Genomic DNA, 18,763 nt, shown 5'->3' with positions numbered 1-18,763 from the left:
ACACACCAAAAGGCATTTATGCAAAGATATGCAAGGCACCACCTGATCTGTCAGTTTGCTTGCTTAGGCAGTGGGTTTACCTATCCATGGCTTTTATTTTGCTTGGGGTAATATTCCATTAGCATACATTTCCTTAGGGGGAGATGCTGAGAAACAATGCTGACTGGCAAGAGGAACGTGTCAAAAGGAAAAGTTTGCAACAGGGGTTGCCTTTAGGTAATCAAAAATAACTGAAAGTGCCAAGGGGGAAGATAGCAGAATATTCAAAAAAGAGTCAAATTCCCATTATAGTTACCTCTCAGAAGATCCAGGAGCAAACTTGCTCCGAGGCAATCAGGGGAGGTAAATCAGTGCTACTGAGCAGCCTTGAAACAGGAACACTGGCATTGGCCGCCTGAGCATCTGATGCGTTACTCTGCTTTACAGACCTGGCGTCCTGTGATTTTCCAATCTAGTTTGCACAGATCAGCCAAAGCTCGGGAAACCCCATTTTTTCTTTCCCGGTGAAATTTCACCAACTGTGACCGCTTAATCACCAGTCTGTTTCATACAGCAAGCGAAAGCCTGGCTGACTTACGAGATCTGCACTAGGCCTGTCAAACCCATCCTTGGACATCTGGGTACCACGGGGCACTTGTGTTCAACTCAGAAGTTATTGTACATTGTTTACCATCAGGCTTGACAGAGGTTCCAGTAATGTCATACAGATGAAATTTCAGCAACACAGAAAGGGAAATCTATTCTGTTTCCCTCATTAATTGCTTTACCTGAAATCTCAAGTCGGTAGGGAATAATTTGGACCCACTCTTCCAAACTGAGATGTGTAAATGGAAGAGGAATATGTGTGATAATTTGCCTCAAAATACAAAACCTCCAAAGTTAGAGAAAGAAATATTGTTTCTCTAACTTAGAAAATGCTCTTCAATTCTCTTCATTATTCAGTTATAATGGAAGAGGATATCCTGACAACTGATTTGGGCAGAAGCTGTTATGTGTGCAAAGGAAGAAGTATATAAACGGAGAAAAATATAAAACTTTCAGTGCTAATCTATATTTTAATACCCAAGCATATCTTGACAAACTTTCAAATACAGAACGCATGAAATCCATAAAATATATATGAGCATGATTGCATTACTGTTTCTAATTTATTTTCCCCCTCAACAAAATTCTGCCTTTGAATTCTTATTTATTATGCCTTTTATTCAACTGAGTACCCAGGCAAAAAATACGATAAAGCTTTGCTAATTTCATAAAATACTGAAACTGCAAATAGAATTCCACTATCTTTATGTACTCTTGGTCCTATCTCACAGCTTAATCTAAAAACCTAGTTAAGGAAGGCATGATTTCTTAGACCCTTATCCTGATAAATAATTACTTTCAGCACCTCAGAGAAGAAATTTTCAGACAAAACTCAGAAATAACATTTCCACTTGTTCAAAAGAAGTCAAAGAGCTAATTCACAAAGATCAAGAGATTAAAGAAGACAAAAATGTGGCCAATGTCTTGACACAATCCTTCCAAAGCAAGTACGTCTCCTACCCTCTTGCAAGGTCTAGGACTGAATCAAAATCTTGCGAGAAAGTTAAAACTACTTCTAGGTGGTCATCTTTATTAGGTCAACATTTTAAAATGTACTGTACTGTCCTAATTTCCTAATCTATATATCTCCTTCTGCTGAAGGCATATGGCACTCTCCAGGCCACCATTCTCCTCCGTACATTACAGAAAACAAACGCTTTACTCCAAACGACTCCTCTCTCTATAAAGACTTTGACTATCGGTTTTAAGAATTTGTATAACCTGCCTCGGAATCTGCGGTGCCTGTAGAAGAAGTTGAGAGCAGTCTCTGTTAAAATGCTTATATCTCTCTTTACCTTCTACCAAAGGCATGACTTTTAAAACTCGAATATTCATTATAAACCATGCTAGAGATTCGTATTAGAGTTCACATTCTTATTTTAATAGGTCCATTTCCATTTGTTCCCTAGTCCTTAATGTCAGCAACCTTATATGTTAAACACAGGAAAGACAGTAAACAGAGGGAAAATCCAGATAAAAAGTATATAAATAGACATAGTAACACTGTTAAATGTTTCTTATTTCCCAAAAATGGCTTATATGGGAAAAGCACGCATACTACCATTAATACATAAAGTCTATGGGATAGGTTATCATCTAGAATCAGAGCTTTCAACTTACTAGTTTATTTCTTTTTCTCCCACTTGAAACATACTGGCATGTAAATTCTCATAATAAAGTTCAACATTATTACCATTATTTTTATTCTTATTCTTACATGAGACTCTGAATTTTACTACAAAGGAAACATTTTTAAAAGTCTTCTAGTTTTCATTGTTAGATTATTGTCAGTATTCTTTCCTCTTTCTCTATTACGTTAACTTGATTCTCCATATATTCTAGGAAGTAAAATATAGTCATCCTATTAAAAACAAAGGTTTATGTCATAATCTAAAGGGCATGTGTATTATAATATATAATATGCAGGTGTTTCCTTACGTGTATATCTGACACATCCACATTTACGTCAATCATAATAACTGCGTACAACGAGAATAACTTTTTTTTAAAGCTATGTTTGTATATCATTTGTTTAATTGAGACACTATACTTTGATGGCAAGTGTGAGCAAATAAAACTGGCTGAGGTCTTTGGTTTAACTTTGGTCTTTAACTTTTCCTTCTTTATTTGAAAAGAAGTGGAGACTTTTGTCCATACTTTTAGAGGTTAAAAAGGCAATCTTATTTAATTTTAAACAGCGCAGAATTTAATTTTATACACATTAAAACATAAACAGAACTTGAATTCATGACTTCGGCATATTAAAACTCCACCCTAATGCAATAAAAATTTTAATTGCATAAAATATAGAATTGCATTTTTGTGAGGTTAAAGGAATGCCTGGGATGAGCCTGAGTAGTTAGCTGGGTGTTCCTGGATCTGACTGTGATCCAGTCCCGCCTGCCACTTGTCATCACCTGGTGGCTGGTGGTTTAAATGAGAACGGGAACAATTCCAGGTCCTAAGACTGGCTGAGATTTCCAGGATCAAGATCAAGATTCCAAAATGAGTTTGTCAGTATGGGTTTTATCAGCTCAATTTGGCTAAGGAGAATACTGGGGATGAAGGGGGCAACTCTCTGCCTGTCCACTTGAATTTTGTTTCAGCATTAGTAGATAATGATATATGTTATGTATAATAATTAATAGTATGATATGGCATATATAATGGCAGATAATCACATAGATAATCAATAGATCATCTGTTACCATATTTGCCATACCATGCTATTATATGTGATCATCTGCTATTATATATGCCATATCATACTATTAATTGCATTATGGTATAATTATATACTATATATAAGCTAATATTAATGTTATAACCTAAAAATATTGTATCACATATTACCTTTATATTATATAGATTAGACAAACAGTACCAACTAAGATCAAAGGTATTATATATTATATGTACCATATATTATATATTATACTCTATATTATATTATAATTATATATATATAATTATCTGCTAATTTAGTAAAAAAATTTGAGTGGAGAGAGTTGGTGTTATGCAATACCAGATATACTGAAGATGTGTCAGATATATACAGTGTATCTGATAACTGGTATCTATTTATCTGCATCTATATATATCATTGGAATATAAATTTTAAAAGTAGTCACAGAAAATTTTGACAGAGATTATGTGCTCTGTCAAAGAAAAACCAGAGATGGATAGTAGTCAAAGTGGTAAAAACAGATTCTATTCAGGAATCTTGCAACTGGGGAAAAGAGACCTCAGTACAGAACTGGGCTCAATTCTGAACACAATAAGGAAAAGTGGGGCTTTATAGCCAATGAGCACAGCAGTGAGTTGGTGGATGGAAAATTACTAAGAGGGTGGTGCAATCCTTGCTAAAATGACCTAAGAGGATTCTTGCTGAAGCCTGGCCAGGATGATCAGATATCACCTGGGGGTGATAAAGGATGAGGAATTTGGTCAGGTATTGAGGGTGATCAGATCAGATATCACTGGGGCTTCTGTCTAACCTGACTTAGCAGGATTCTTCTAAAAATGGACACTACAAGGACAGAGATGAAAGCCCAAGGTGTGGCCTAGTTAAGGAGAGGGTTCAGAGGAGTTTGACTAAAGTTTGGTCAAGGAGAGAATCTTTGTCAGCCCCAAGTATGCTATTTCTCAGTGTATTTTGAAATAACTCACAGCTTTCTTCAAATGCAAGTTTTCAAAGATACTACATATCTGATAAGGTTTCCCCGTAACTTTTTTTTAGCATACACATATTAGCTTATAGAATTTAGGACAGTTTCTGTTTAGACAGATTCCATAAATCTGGGCCTGAGTTGAACTACATTCCTGTCCTTGAAACTTTATTCAGGTACTAACTATCAAGAAAAGTATTCTAGTTCTTATTTTGATTCCTGAGCCATAATTTTATATAATTTGCTCTTCTTTCCCAGGCCTTCTCTTCCTAGCGTTTCAGCTTTGTCCCTGGAGCTGTCCTCAAGACTTAGTGCATCATTTTACATATTAAACATACTCAGAACTCATCGTAAAAATGCTTTATGTTTGTGACTGACTAGAGATTGCCTTCAGCTACGTAGTTTCTGAACTAAAAGTCACAGGACAAAAATGACACTCTTTGTATAGTAAAGAAAATGCCAACTTAACGATAGGGCCTGCCTTAAAGCACTTGGTATTACCGTATCAGCTCTCAATACCGTCCACTTTCAAAGCCACTGGCCTCGATTCAGATCATGTTTTAATTTGCCTTAAAATTATACTACATACTATTTCTCTTGGGCACATTTTCTATTACCCAGTTTGACAAAATTTCTTGACAAATCAAATTAGCTCTGAATAATTTTCAAGCATTCTCAAATCTTTCCGAATATGGGTAAAGAGTTTCCTTGTGAAGGTTTCTTATACTTCTCACATGAAGAGCTGACTCCGTACCATTTCAATGGCTCTCAAATGCTAGTGGAGACACAGCCTTTGAAAATAAAACCAAAAGTTCATTCATGACAAATGAATCCAGGAAAAGACATCTACAAAACTATGGTATCTGCCAAAAACAAACAAAAGGTAAAAACTGACGAGAATCAAAGGGTAGTAAATCCAAAATCCAAAAGTGACGTAGTTTTATACAAAATATAGCTTTTAAAGATATGTAATGAAAGAAATATTTAACAAAATTGTTGACTTTTCAAGCACATATTAGAAAGCATCATTACAAGTACTATTGTGGTTTTACATTTGTGTGATTTTTTTTAAATGCTTGGATTAATGTTAGAATGCCCCTTTCCTTTATTAAGCTCCAAGATGAGTCTTTTCCTATTTTTCTCAGCATGGTGTCTTCACTCCCACCACTGAACCTAGCACAGAATACGAACTTAATAAATACATCTTCAACGAATGAATGTAGGCCTAACAGGAAAGACTGATTTATTTTCCCCCCACCTTTACTGAGGTATAATCGAGATAAACATTGTGTTAGTTTAAGGTGTACAATGGGATGATTTGATACACATGTATACTACAAAGCGATCACCACAATATGGTTAGTTAACACATCCTTCAGCTTATATAATCACCATTTTTTTCTGTTTGGTGGTGGTAAGAACATGTAAGACTTACTATCACACACACTACGATACACAGAAGGTAACTGACAAGAGCTTGCTCTATAGCACAGGAAGGCCTATTCGGTGCTCCGTAATGACCTCTATGGGAATGCAGTCTAGAAGAGAGGGGATATATGCATATCTACAGCTGAGTCACTGCGCTACACAGCAGAAATGGACACAGCATTGTCAGTCAACTCTACTCCAATAAAAATAATTAACAAAATAAAGACTGACTCTCTTAGCAACTTGCAAATATACAAGAGTGTTGTTAACTGTAGCCACCATGCTGCACATTAAGTCACCAGAACTTATTCACGTTATAACTGAAAGTTCGTACCCTTTGACCAACGTCTCCTCACTTCTCCCACCCTCCAGCCCCCGTCAACCACCATTCTACTCTATGCTACTACACGTTTGGTTTTTCTAGAATCCACATATAAGTGAAATCATACTGTATTTGTCTTTCTCTTATTTCACTTAGCATAAAAACCTCAAAATCCATCAGTGTTGCCACAGATGGCAGGGTTTCCTTCCTTTTGTGGTTAAAATAATATTCCATTGTATGAATATACCACATTTTCTTTCTCTGTCAATAGACAGGTTGCTTCCATGTCTCGACTACTGTGAGTAATGCTGCAATGAACATGGGAGTGCAGATATCTCTTTGAGATAGTAGCTTCATTTCTTTTGGATATATACCCAGAAGAGGGATCTTATGGTAGTTCTAATTCTAATTTTTTGAGAAGTCTTCATACTGCTTTTCAATATTAGCTGTACCAATTTACATTCCCACCAGCAGTGGACAGGGTTCCCATTTCTCCACATCCTCACTGATACTTGTTATCTCTTGTCTTTTAGATGTTAGCCATTTTATCAGGTGTGGGGTGATATGTCCTTGTGGTTTTAATTTACATTTACCTGATAATTAGTGAAGTTGAGCATCTTTTCATGTATTTGTTGGCCATTTGTGTGTCTTCTTTGGATAAATGTCGATTTAAGTTCTTTACCCATTTTTCAGTTGGGCTATTTGATTTTTGTTTGTTTGTTTGTTTTTGCTATTGAATTGTGTGAATTTCTAATATATCTTGGATATTAACCTCTTGTCAGATATAAGGTTTGCAAATATTTTATCCCATTCCATATGTTGCCTTTTCATTTTGTTGATTGTTTCTTTTGCTGGGCAGAAACTTTTTAGTGTCATGTAGTCTCTCACTTGTTGATTTTTGCTTTTGTTGCTTGTGCTTTTTGTGTGATATTCAAAAAATCGCTAAGACCCATGTCAAAGAGCTTCTTCCCTATGTTTTCTTCTAGTTTTAGGGTTTCAGGTCTTACTTTTAAGTCCTTAATCCACGTTGAGTAACTTTTTGTGAGTGGTATAAGATAAGGATCCTGTTTCCTTCTGTCATGTGTGAATATCCAGCTTTCCCAACACCATTTATTGAAAAGACTCTTTTCCTGAGTCTTCTTGGGTTTCTTGGCAAATACTAGTTGACCATATATGGGCTTATTTCTTGGCTCTCAATTCTGTTCCCTTGTTCTACGTGTCTGTTTTCATGCTAGTATCATACCGTTTTGATTATTAGAGCTTTGTAATATAGTTTGAAATCAGGAAGTGTGATGCCTTCATCATTGTTGTTTCTCAAGATTGCTTTGGCTATTTGAGGTCTTGTTTGGTTCCATACAAACTTTAGGATCGTTTTTCCAATGAAATTTTACTAGGGATTACATTAAATCTATAGGTGGCTTTGGGTAGTATGGACATTTTAATATTAACTCTTCTGATCCCCAAACACAAGATATCTTTTCATTTCTTTCATCAATGTCTTAATAAATATTTCATTTTTGTTTTTTTTTAATTTTCATTTTATTTTTGGCTGCACTGGATCTTCATTAGCTGTGCACAGGCTTTCTCTAGTTGCAGCAAGTGGGGGCTGCTATTCATTGCAGTGCAGGGGCTTCTCATTGCAGTGGCTTCTCTTGTTATGGAGCACGGGCCCTAGAGCACGTGGGCTTCAGTAGTTGTGGCATGCGGGCTCAGTAGTTGTGGCACATGGGCTTAGCTGCTCTGAGGCATGTGGGATCTTCCCAGACCAGTGATCAAACCCGTGCCCCCTGCATTGGCAGGTGAATTCTTAACCACCAGGCCACCAGGGAAGTCCCCATCAATGTCTTATAGTTTCAGTGTATAGATCTTTCTCCTCCTTGGTTAAATTTATTCCTAAGTATTTTATTGTTTTTGATGTTGTTTGAACAAAATTGTTTTCTTTATTTCTTTTTCAGACAGTTCATTGTTAGTGTATAGGAATAGAACTGACTTTTGTATGTTGATTTTGTATCCTGAAACTCCACTGATTTTCTGTGTTATTCCTAAGAATTTTTTTTTTTTGGTGGAGTCTTTAATGATTTTCTACCTATAAGAGCATGTCATCTGCAGAAAGAGACAGTTTTACTTTTTCTTTTCCAATTTGGATGCCTTAAGGCTGCTTTTCAATCCTCAATTTTCTTTTTGTTATCTGATAATAGGCAGGTACTCAGGTAAATTCCATGAAAAACTCCTTGAAATAATAACCATTATTTCAATGACAAAAATAACAACAACAACAACAAATAAATTCATGAAGCACTTAACTGTCTATTAGTTAATTTCCCACCTTGTGAGTTATATAATCATCACCATAGGTATTAGTAGAGATCTCAGCACTAGTCTTATTTTCACAAGGAATCTGAGGTAAAAGAGGATTAATTGGGTTGCACCAAGTCAGCTAATGCATGGTAGAGCCATATCTTAAACGTCTTTCTATTAATAATGTTTATAAATTCTATGCTAAAAGTTCATCTAAATAATTAAGATAAGTAATTATAATAGTAAAATACACGATTTGAAACAAAAATTACATAATGTACATATGCTTCCCAAGTAGTTTAGTGTTTTGCATTATCTTTTATATAAAATGCTGGCTTTACTGAGAAAATCTTGAGTTGGAGACATTAAGACCACCGTTATGGCATAACCTTGTATGCGTGTATGTGTCTCTGTGTGTGTTGTGAATGTAGGATGGGTAGAGTCTGGGTGAAGTCACAGACAGGCAAGATGGGTTAATAGTTTTATATGGGCTATGTCCCATTGTTCAATGTCAAATTTTATGAACAAAAATATCAAACAGTTGGACCATAAAATACACTTTCTTATGGCCAGTATCTATTTCTGTTTATGCAAATCTCACCTCCTGAGTGGGTGTGAAGGATATTTGAGATCACTTGCTACCTTTGAAACATTAAATGCCTGGAAAGTACCTTGCCATATAATAGGTTCTCAATGAATGTTCACCTTCACAAGCTGCCGAACTCCAGACAAAAAAAGAAAAAAAAAAGCCAAAAAAATACAGCTAAGAAAGAATAGCTAATATTCCTGCAATCAACAGGATCAAAGTTTGAAAGAAACAACTATAATATGAATCAATTCTCTTTTCTCTCCCAAATGAATTTTTCTAAAAACACTTCAAAATAAATGAAAGATAGATAAAGAGTTCAAAAGCCGTATGACATCCCAAAGCCTGATGTACCTAAAAGGCTAAGTTCTATCTCCTGAAATAACTATTTTAAAACTCTAACTAGAACATAATCTCATTAAATGACATAATGCAAAAGTGAACATAAAAACTGTACAAGAGAAACATTAAACACTTTTCAGAAGAAGTTAATGTTTATTACCATAGTCTTTGATATACCTCTCATCTCTAGGTTAAATGCTGTGTAAATGCAGTGCTGTGCACCAAACTAAGTCAGCCTAGTAATTTCTTATAAAATTGCCCCACTCACAGTTTATAAAGTTTGGCAATGACTTATAGGTATTTTAGAGAGAGATTTATCCTTGAATGTTTTCAATGTTTAAACTTGAAAAGAAAATAATAGAGGTTCCTACCCGACTATAACAGCAAATACTTGAATCTGCTTCGGTAGGTAATTTAAAATAAATGTATATAGTTTAACATCACTTTACAGAGGGCTTCATTTCCTCATATACCTCTGCATCGATTATGCAAATGTCTTCCAACTACATGTGGCAGAACTTGTTAATATTGTACGCCTACATGCTTAGGCATGAGCTACTTATGCTTATTGATTACGTAGTGGTAACAGCTACTTAAATGTCAAAAAGTGGAAGCTTGATCGGCTATGAGGAACTTAGATGATGTAGCGTCATAGAGGAAAAATACACAGCATGCTGTCTTAGTTTGCTCGGGCTGCCATAACAAAATAGCACAGCCTGGGTGGCTTTAAACAACAGAAATGCATTTTCTCACAGTTCTGGAGGCTGGAAGTCCAAGTCAAGATGCCAGCAGTTTGAGTTTCTTCCGAGGCCTCTCTCCTCATCTGGAGAATGGCGGCCTCCTCGCTGTGTCCTCACATGCTCTTTCATCTGTGAACGCACCTCCCTGGTTCTGTGCACCTGAATTTCCTCTTCGTATATGGATTCTGGTCACATTAGATTAGGGCCCTAACTCTAACTGCCTCATTTTAACTTAATCACTTCTTTGAAGGTCCTGGCTCCAAATAGAGTCACATTCTGAGGTCCTGAGGGTTTGGACTTCAACATATGAGTTTTGAGGGGACACAATTCAGACCATAACACACACCAAGTAACTGTAACTCTCAGGTTTCTTAAATTCAGATAATATTTGGTAACTTGCTCTCTACCTCCGTGTACTTAGAATTGCCGGTACATTAAATAATTATTTGGGCATTACTGTAGGGATTTAATCATTTGCAGAATGCAGCAGTACCTAGTTCCTGTTCTTACATTTAAATGTGAAACAAGTTAAGTTTCCAGATATGACCAGATTCTTAAAACAGGTAAAAGGTATAGCAGTAATTACATTACTTCCAGGTAACAATGTAGTCACAATTGCATTAGAAATAATTTAATTACCGCTGTACCTCTTAACTGTGTCTGACCACAAATCAGGCACGATGCGGGAACTAGTAATAGTCACTAGTGAAGAGATTAAACTCAGTCCATTCACTCACACATGTATTTTTTTCTTATCCATTTATGTTTTATGAAAGAAAACTTCCTGTGCCAGAGTTACGGATTCAAGAAGAATTAAAGCCTAATTCCCGCCTTCAAAAGGCTCAGGCTCCAGTGGAGTCAGCCATGTAGGTAAAGACCTATTTGATCAGTGTAAGAGGTATTTGAGAACAGCAAGGATGGCACATAGGAGGTCATGATCGATCACAGGTGCCGAGGTCAGAGAAGGCCTCACCGAAGTGGTGGCAAAGGGACTGAGGCTTGAATGAACTGGAGGTCACTGAACTCCAGGAGGAAAGCACGTAGCTCAGGTTTCTGTCCTTGTGTGCTTGTCCCATCCCCAACTTCTTGAGTCCCCACCCACCACTGTGTATAAAATATTCAATTCAATGCCATCTCATAACATCTAAAGCCACAATGGCTGCCCATCCTACTGCTCACTTCATTTGTCCTTTTTTCTCTTTCCACCTGTTTTCATGTTGCATGATTTGTTGATGTTTTTCTTCTTGTAAATGATTTGCCTCCTGCTCTGGTGGCCAAAAGGTGAAGAGCCAAACACTATGTAGAAATTTGTCATCACCTGCTGCCTCATATGCATTAATTCAATAGATCTTGATTAACTGAGGGTTCTTTATAATATGTATCCATTCTAGGGCAGTGGGGTTTGGTAGAAAAGTGATGTAGTAAAATGAGCCAAGCTTTGGACCAGAAAGACCTAGATTTCTAATCTTCTGGGCTTGAACAAATAATTTCAATTTGCTGAGCTCAACTTCCTCATTTGTAGTAAAAAAAAAAAATGTTGATTATAAACTCTACTTGGTTTAGTTGTTAACATATGAAAGCACCAAAACACAGTAGGTACCCCACTAGTAGATGCATTACCACCATCTTCCTCCTCTTTTACACCTTGCTTTATCTCTTCATTCCTTCTGACACTGTCCTAAATTACCTATTTAAATATCTCTTTCTTTCTAACATCAGCATCCTCTTTCCCTCTAAACTTTCCTTTCTAGAAAAACAGTGATAACTTTTCTTAAGCATCACCTGATCCACTCTCGCCCCTTCCGTGAACAGTAGACACTTCTGCTCTAATTAGATCAAATCCTTGTTTATCTAATTGCTTTCATTTCTCTCAATATATTAATTTGTATTCACAGCTCCAGCCATGAACTTGCATCTATTACTCTTCTCCCATTCAACTTCAAGTACTGCGTCTCTGCAAACAATATGCCCATGAATAGTGACTGCCTAATAAAGTTAAACAAAATGTATCCCTGCCCTTACTCTGATACATTACCACAAAACATACCTCTTCCCCCTACCCAGAATGCCTCCTGCACAGAACTCTCCAAGAGTTTATTTGGTTCCCAACATGAGCCCTGTTCAATTCTTCAGTAGAGAACAGTGATTCTCAGCCCTGTTTGCATATTAGAATCACCTGGGAATTTTTTAAATACATATTGATGCTAGGGTCCAAACGAAATTCAACTAAATCAGTGTGTTCGAGGATGCAGCACACTGATATTTCTTTTAAAAGCTCAGCAGGTAATTCAAATGTGCAATCAGGGATGAGAACCTGCGAGTGGCAAGCGGCTACATAGGACTGTGTCTTTGGGGCTTTAAATACTTTCATTTATGCTTATCCTATCTCCTTCATTAATTTTATTGTTGAATGCAGAGACCATTTCCCTGTTAAGTTTGCCCAGGTACTAGATGCATGTCCTTAGGCAAGTCATCTAACCTCCCATAACCAGTGTCCTGATTCTCAGAACTTAATGGGGCCTCCTACTCCCAGGGAGTGTCAAGAATTAAATGAGAGCGCACTTGTAAGGTAAATATAGAGTATTCAACACCTGCTAAAGAATCACCCACTAAAAATAAAATGCCTTGCCTCCACAATCACCCTCCCCAATCCGCCCCCTTTAAAAAAAAGGAAATATGAAGACATGCAGATGGAAAAAAAGCAAAAGGAGACTCTTTGCTGAAAACATAAACTACTTTCTTTGTCAGAAGAGGCACAGATTTGGGACCTCCCTGGTGGTCCAGTGGTTAAGACTTCACCTTCCAATGCAGAGGGTGCGGGTTCGATCCCTGGTCAGGGAGCTAAGATCCCAGATGGCTCGCAGCCAAAATACCAAAACATAAAACAGAAGCAATATTATAACAAATTCAACAAAGACTTTAAAAATGGTCCACATCAAAAACATCTTTAAAAAAAAAAAGAAGAGGCACAGATTTGTATTGTAAATGAAGTTCAGTAATATAAGAAAATAAGTTAGTAAATGCTATTAATGTGGACAAATGTGCTGACAACAATCTGCTGTTGACATTATTCTTAACACAAGGATAACTAATGTATTAGAAGAGCAAATGGGGTCTGAATTAATGCAAACTACTATAAAATAAATGTACAGCTGTTGCAGAATCACTGCCCTGGGATTTAAGATGCGCATAATGTTAAAAGTAAAGATACTTAAATTCAAAAGTAGCGCTCTCCAGGACCCTAGAACCTGAAAAGATGGCACCATTTCTATCTGTCGGCATTTTTGCAAAAAGGAACAAATTTGGATACAACGAACTTCCAGAGTTGAGAGTGATGTTCAAAGTCATCCAAAGCCATAATGCTGTAGAGGTCTCAAGATATCTACTGAACTCAGAGATAACAGTGAGAAACAGCATTTGCCTCTATTGTACTATAACCAAACAAACGAGAACTAAAAATTACATAACTGAGAAACAGAATAAGCATGAAAGGACTGGGTTTAACTATCCAATTTCTTTAATTTCCTGAGAAAATTTTCAGTAAGTGGTCCATCATCACTTGAATTTTTCCAGAAGCAATAAACTTAAAATCTTCCTGATATTGACTGAAAAGATTTCTTACAAATTCCATTCATTTGTGGTAGAAGAATCTTTGTGATTCTCTGGAGTCCCATCGAGACCAAACAGAACAAGTTTAACACATGTTCTACATGGCAGACTTTTAGATGCCTGATGACAACTTTTACAAATCCCAGGAATCTTCTCTCCAAAACGTATGGTTTTGCCACTGTCAACACTCTATTCAGCAATAAAACTGGCATTAGAAAAATGGTACCCTCTGGCATCCTGCCATCTTCCTTCCCTTGGGATTTGGACCATAGGGGGATCTGAACCTGGTTTACACAGAGACAACAAAGAAACTGATGACAGTAGTAGATCAAAGACCCTATTTTAGATCATCCACTTGTGGTGTACCCTGACCTTCTCGCTTCTTATAGAGTAATTGGGCATTATATTCAGATCCAGTATTCCGTGATGATGATGATTTTTGTCATGCATTAGTGATACCTCTTGACTCCAGTTTTTGTTAATCTTTTCACAGTCTTACAAATGCCAATGTTTTAGTGGTTTTTTTCTTTTTAGTAAATCTGCTAAAATTCTCTATAAAATCACTACGTCATCAACTATGAAAACTGCTACATATCATAACTCACACTTTTCAAGTGTAACTTCTTAAGAGTTTCCGTTGATTCTTGATTTCCTGATATACTTCATGTAGGTAATATGCCTGAACAAAGCCACATTTATACTAAATAAATGTATGTGTATACAAATAAAAATTGTATATGTATTCCTTTGAGAAAAACATCAACTGTAGAATGTCAATTATAATTTCTCTTTTACCTCAGATCTCAATCACACATAGACAACTGAACACTAGAGCCGCTGACACGCCAAAGGTTGCTAATAAAAATTCACGGCTGATACTGCAGCACAAAAAATATGGAAATATGAAGAACACAGCACCAAGGGATAATAAGATGCACCATGGGCCTCCTGACCATTACCAGGCATTTTCTACTAGAAGTCAAGTAAATAAGCCGGAGAGCCAATGTCTCTCTTTGTCTCTTCATTAGAATTGGGGTGTATTCATATCTTAAGTTTTTTTAGGGAAAGAGTAAAGCAACTTTTTAAAAATGGACTTTTCTTTGAAAAAAAAGTTACAACTTTAACAGATTGGAATGTTATTTTCATGGTGCCCATCCCAGGTGCCATGTAACAGACTGTCTTTTACTTAGAACCTCAGAACACTCAACAGCACACCTCTTATCTGTCATTCTATTCCAATGATCATCACATCAATACTCAGAAAAAACATTTAATGTTAATTCCCTTGCTCTAAATTGTTCCTTTCCCCTTGAAATTGTCTATGGTAATCTTTTACACACTTCTATTTCTCATTTAACGGCCTCCATGCTCCCACCGGACTCTATTTTCTGAAGTTCGAAGACCCTACTTTTTAACACACACACACACACACACACACACTCACACACACCCCTTACTCTTTGTTGATATGATTTAAAGTTCCCAGTGTCAAGAAGGCAAACAGATGACCAAGAAGCACATGAAAAGATGCTCAACATCACTAATTATTAGAGAAATGCAAATCAAAACTACAATGAGGTACCATCTCACACCAGTTAGAATGGCTATCATCAAAAAAAATCTACAAAAGTGAGAGAGAGAGAGTGGCATGGACATATATGCACTACCAAAGATAAAATAGATAGCTAGTGGGAAGCAGCCACATAGCACAGGGAGATCAGCTAGGTGGTTTGTGACCACCTACAGGGGTGGGATAGGGAGGGTGGGAGGGAGGGAGACGCAAGAGGGAAGAGATATGGGAACATATGTATATGTATAACTGATTCACTTTGTTATAAAGCAGAAACTAACACACCATTGTAAAGCAATTATACTCCAATAAAGATGTTAAAAAAAATCTACAAACAATAAATGCTGGAGAGGGTGTGGAGAAAAGAGAACCCTTCTACACTGTTGGTGGGAATGTAAATTAGTACAGCCATTATGGAGAACAGAATGGAGAGTCCTTAAAAAACTAAAAATAGAACTACCATATGGCAAAGCAATCCCACTACTGGGTATATACCCTGAGAAAACCATAATTTGAAAGGATACATGCACCCCAATATTCACTGAAGCACTATTTACAATAGCCAGGGTGAGGAAGCAACCTAAATGCCTGTCAACAGAGGAATGGATAAAGAAGATGTGGTACATATATACAACGGAATATTACACAGCCACAAAAAGAACGAAATAATGCCATTTTCAGTGACATGGATGGACCTAGAGATTGTCATACCGACTGAAGTAAGTCAGACAGAGAAAGACAAATATCATATGATATCGCTCATATGTGGAATCTAAAAAATGGTACAAATGAACCTATTTATAAAACAGAAGTTGAGTCACAGATGTAGAAAACAAACTTGTGGTTACCAAGGGGGAAAGGCGAGGGGAGGGATAAATTGGGAGATTGGGATTGACATATACACACTACTATATATAGAATAGATAACTAATAAGACCTACTGAATAGCACAGGGAACTCTATTCAGTTCTCTATAATGACCTATATGGGAATAGAACCTAAAAAAGAGTGGATATATGTGTATGTATAACTGACTTCTTTGCTGTAGAGCAGAAACTAACATTGTAAATCAAATATACTCCAGTTAAAAAAAAGAAAATTAAAGTTCCCAGTGTTATTATCAGCCATATCAGTTCTTAAATGTCTTAAGCAATCTGTATACCTACTAATAAATTACACTTTTAATTACTAAAAAATTAATTAAAAATCTTTTAGTTCTTCCCTCATCTCACCTCTCAGTGCAAACGAAAGATGGAGTATTGGGCTATAACGGGAAGCATGACCAAGGTCCTGTACACTTGTAAAGTAATTAAATTATTAACAAATAAAATTAGATACTATTTATTTTCCATTCCACTACTGAGAACCAGAGAAATGTACCTTATTAAAATTTGAATGATCTGTCTTTACTCCCTTACACTCATACCACTGTCAGAAAATTGAATGTAATTATTATTTTCCTATCCAGACAAGAAGAAATCAGGAAACAGCTTTATTTCAGGCATTTGAAATATTAATACCAATAAGGAAGACAGGAGTTCTTGTTCTATTCACTGCTTGTTACCTTAGATCAGGGAATACCTTATTCAAGAATTAGATAGAGTTATTTTTCTTTCTAGAGAACAATGTATATTCGGGAAAAAAGTAGGAAGAGTTCCAATTTTTAAAAAAGTTTACATAAGGGCTTCCCTGGTGGCGCAGTGGTTGAGAGTCCACCTGCCGATGCAGGCGACACGGGTTCATGCCCTGGTCCGGGAAGATCCCACATGCTGCGGAGCGGCTGGGCCCGTGAGCCATGGCCGCTGAGCCTGCGCGTCTGGAGCCTGTGCTCCACAACGGGAGAGGCCACAACAGTGAGAGGCCCGCGTACCGCAAAAAAAAAAAGTTTACATAAGACTTCTGTTTTGGGCTTTGATGGAATAGCTCAATACACACCAACAATCACACAGAGAACAAAGTAGGAAAGTCAAATAAAATACTGTTTGTCTATCAATCTATTGAGTGATTGCCATAGAACTGCTGAGTCATAGAGAAATCTGCAGGTCAGGATTTCAGAAAGATGGAAGCACAGGGACTAGACTAGAATCTGCAATCTCTGCCCTTAGCACATTTGACAATTCTTGGAGTGAACCTGGGCTAAATTCAGGCAGTCATAAACATAAGAAGCCTATGAAGCCTGTAGTAGTTTCCTAGGGCTGCTGCAACAAGGGACTGTTAACTTGGTGCTTAAGACAACAGAGATCTAGTCTCTCATGGTTCTGAAGACTGGAAGTCCAAAATCAAGTTATCAGTGGTGCTGATCTCTCTACAGAAGCTGTAGGGGAGAATTTGTTCCTTTATTTTTCTAGCGACCGGTAGGCAGCTTTTGCCAGTCCCTGGCTTACAGTCACAAAGGAACCTGCTTCTGTCTTTTTACTTTGCTTTTTCTCTGTGTTTTCTCCAGTGTCTTCTCTTCTGTCTTATAAGGATCCTTGGAATGACATTTAGGGCTCACCTGAGATAATCCAGGATTATCTCTTCATCTAAAGATCCTTAAACTTAATCATATCTGAAAACATCTTTTTTTCCAAACAAAGTAACATTCAGTTTCCAGGGATTTGATGCAGGTATCCTTCTGGGAAGCACTGTTCGGCCTACTATAAACCCAAGGCAGATAATAAAAAGAAAATCATACATGAGCTCATTCAGAAAAGCAGAATCATTAAAAGAAAATTGTACTAAATTTGTTACATGGAAACGAAAAACTTCTCTTCAGAAGACACTGTGACGAATGTGAAACTGCACAGTACACAACGGAGGAAATGAGTGTGTGAAACAAAGAGCCCATAATCAGAGTACGTTGATAGCCAAGTACTCTTAGAGATTAACAAGAGAAAGGCAGAGTGACCACTGGGAAAAGGGACAAAGACCTGAAAAGGAATTTCAGAATAGGTATACAAGTGGCTGACAAAGATATGAAAAATCATCTTTTGCATTTAATACAAATTAAACGACACATGAGACACAGCTACTCTCCCACCTAAGGGGCTAAAAGGAAAAAAAACAATGGCACCAAAAGTGACACAGGTGTGTAGAACCTAGCATTCTCCCCTGACACTGGGGTCCCAAGTGGTACAGCCACGTTGGAAAACTGTCAGGCAGCTTTGACTAAAAGTGAATATACACGAACACCACATGACGTAACAATTCTGCACTGATCTTTCAATGCAACAAAGTCACTCATAGAAATGACTGTCGACATAGAATGGATAAATAAATCTATCATAGCCAAAGGAGGGAATGCTTTTTAGTAATGAAGGACAATAAACTGTGTGTATATTTGTCAGTAATATTCAACGTGGATGAATCTTACAAACACAATGTGGACTGAAAATATGTTATTTCTGCATAAAGTTCAAAAACGGGCAAAACTAGAGTATGATGTTAAAGTCAGAATATTAGTTACCTTGGAGAGTGTATATAACTGAGATGGGGCATAAAGAGGTATTCCGGGGCCTTAGGAATGTTCTATTTCTTAATATGAGTACTGTGTAGATATGGATTATATTTTAAGGCTTCATACAGGGAACAGCAATTTATGCTGATTTCCATATATATATTATAGTTTATAAAAAT

At 36.8% G+C, this 18,763-nt stretch overlaps 1 protein-coding gene across 1 annotated transcript in view; it reads right to left on the bottom strand.

Annotated features, from left to right (window-relative positions):
* The window catches only part of THSD7B (thrombospondin type 1 domain containing 7B), a 760,956-nt gene that overhangs the window by 423,339 nt on the left and 318,854 nt on the right, over positions 1 to 18,763 (bottom strand). The window lies entirely within an intron of this gene.

The sequence above is a fragment of the Phocoena phocoena genome, chromosome 7, assembly GCF_963924675.1.
Source record: "Phocoena phocoena chromosome 7, mPhoPho1.1, whole genome shotgun sequence".
In the NCBI taxonomy this organism is placed as follows: domain Eukaryota; kingdom Metazoa; phylum Chordata; class Mammalia; order Artiodactyla; family Phocoenidae; genus Phocoena; species Phocoena phocoena.
Note: the sequence above shows the minus strand (reverse complement) of the source record. Positions and strands in the feature narration are given on the sequence as shown.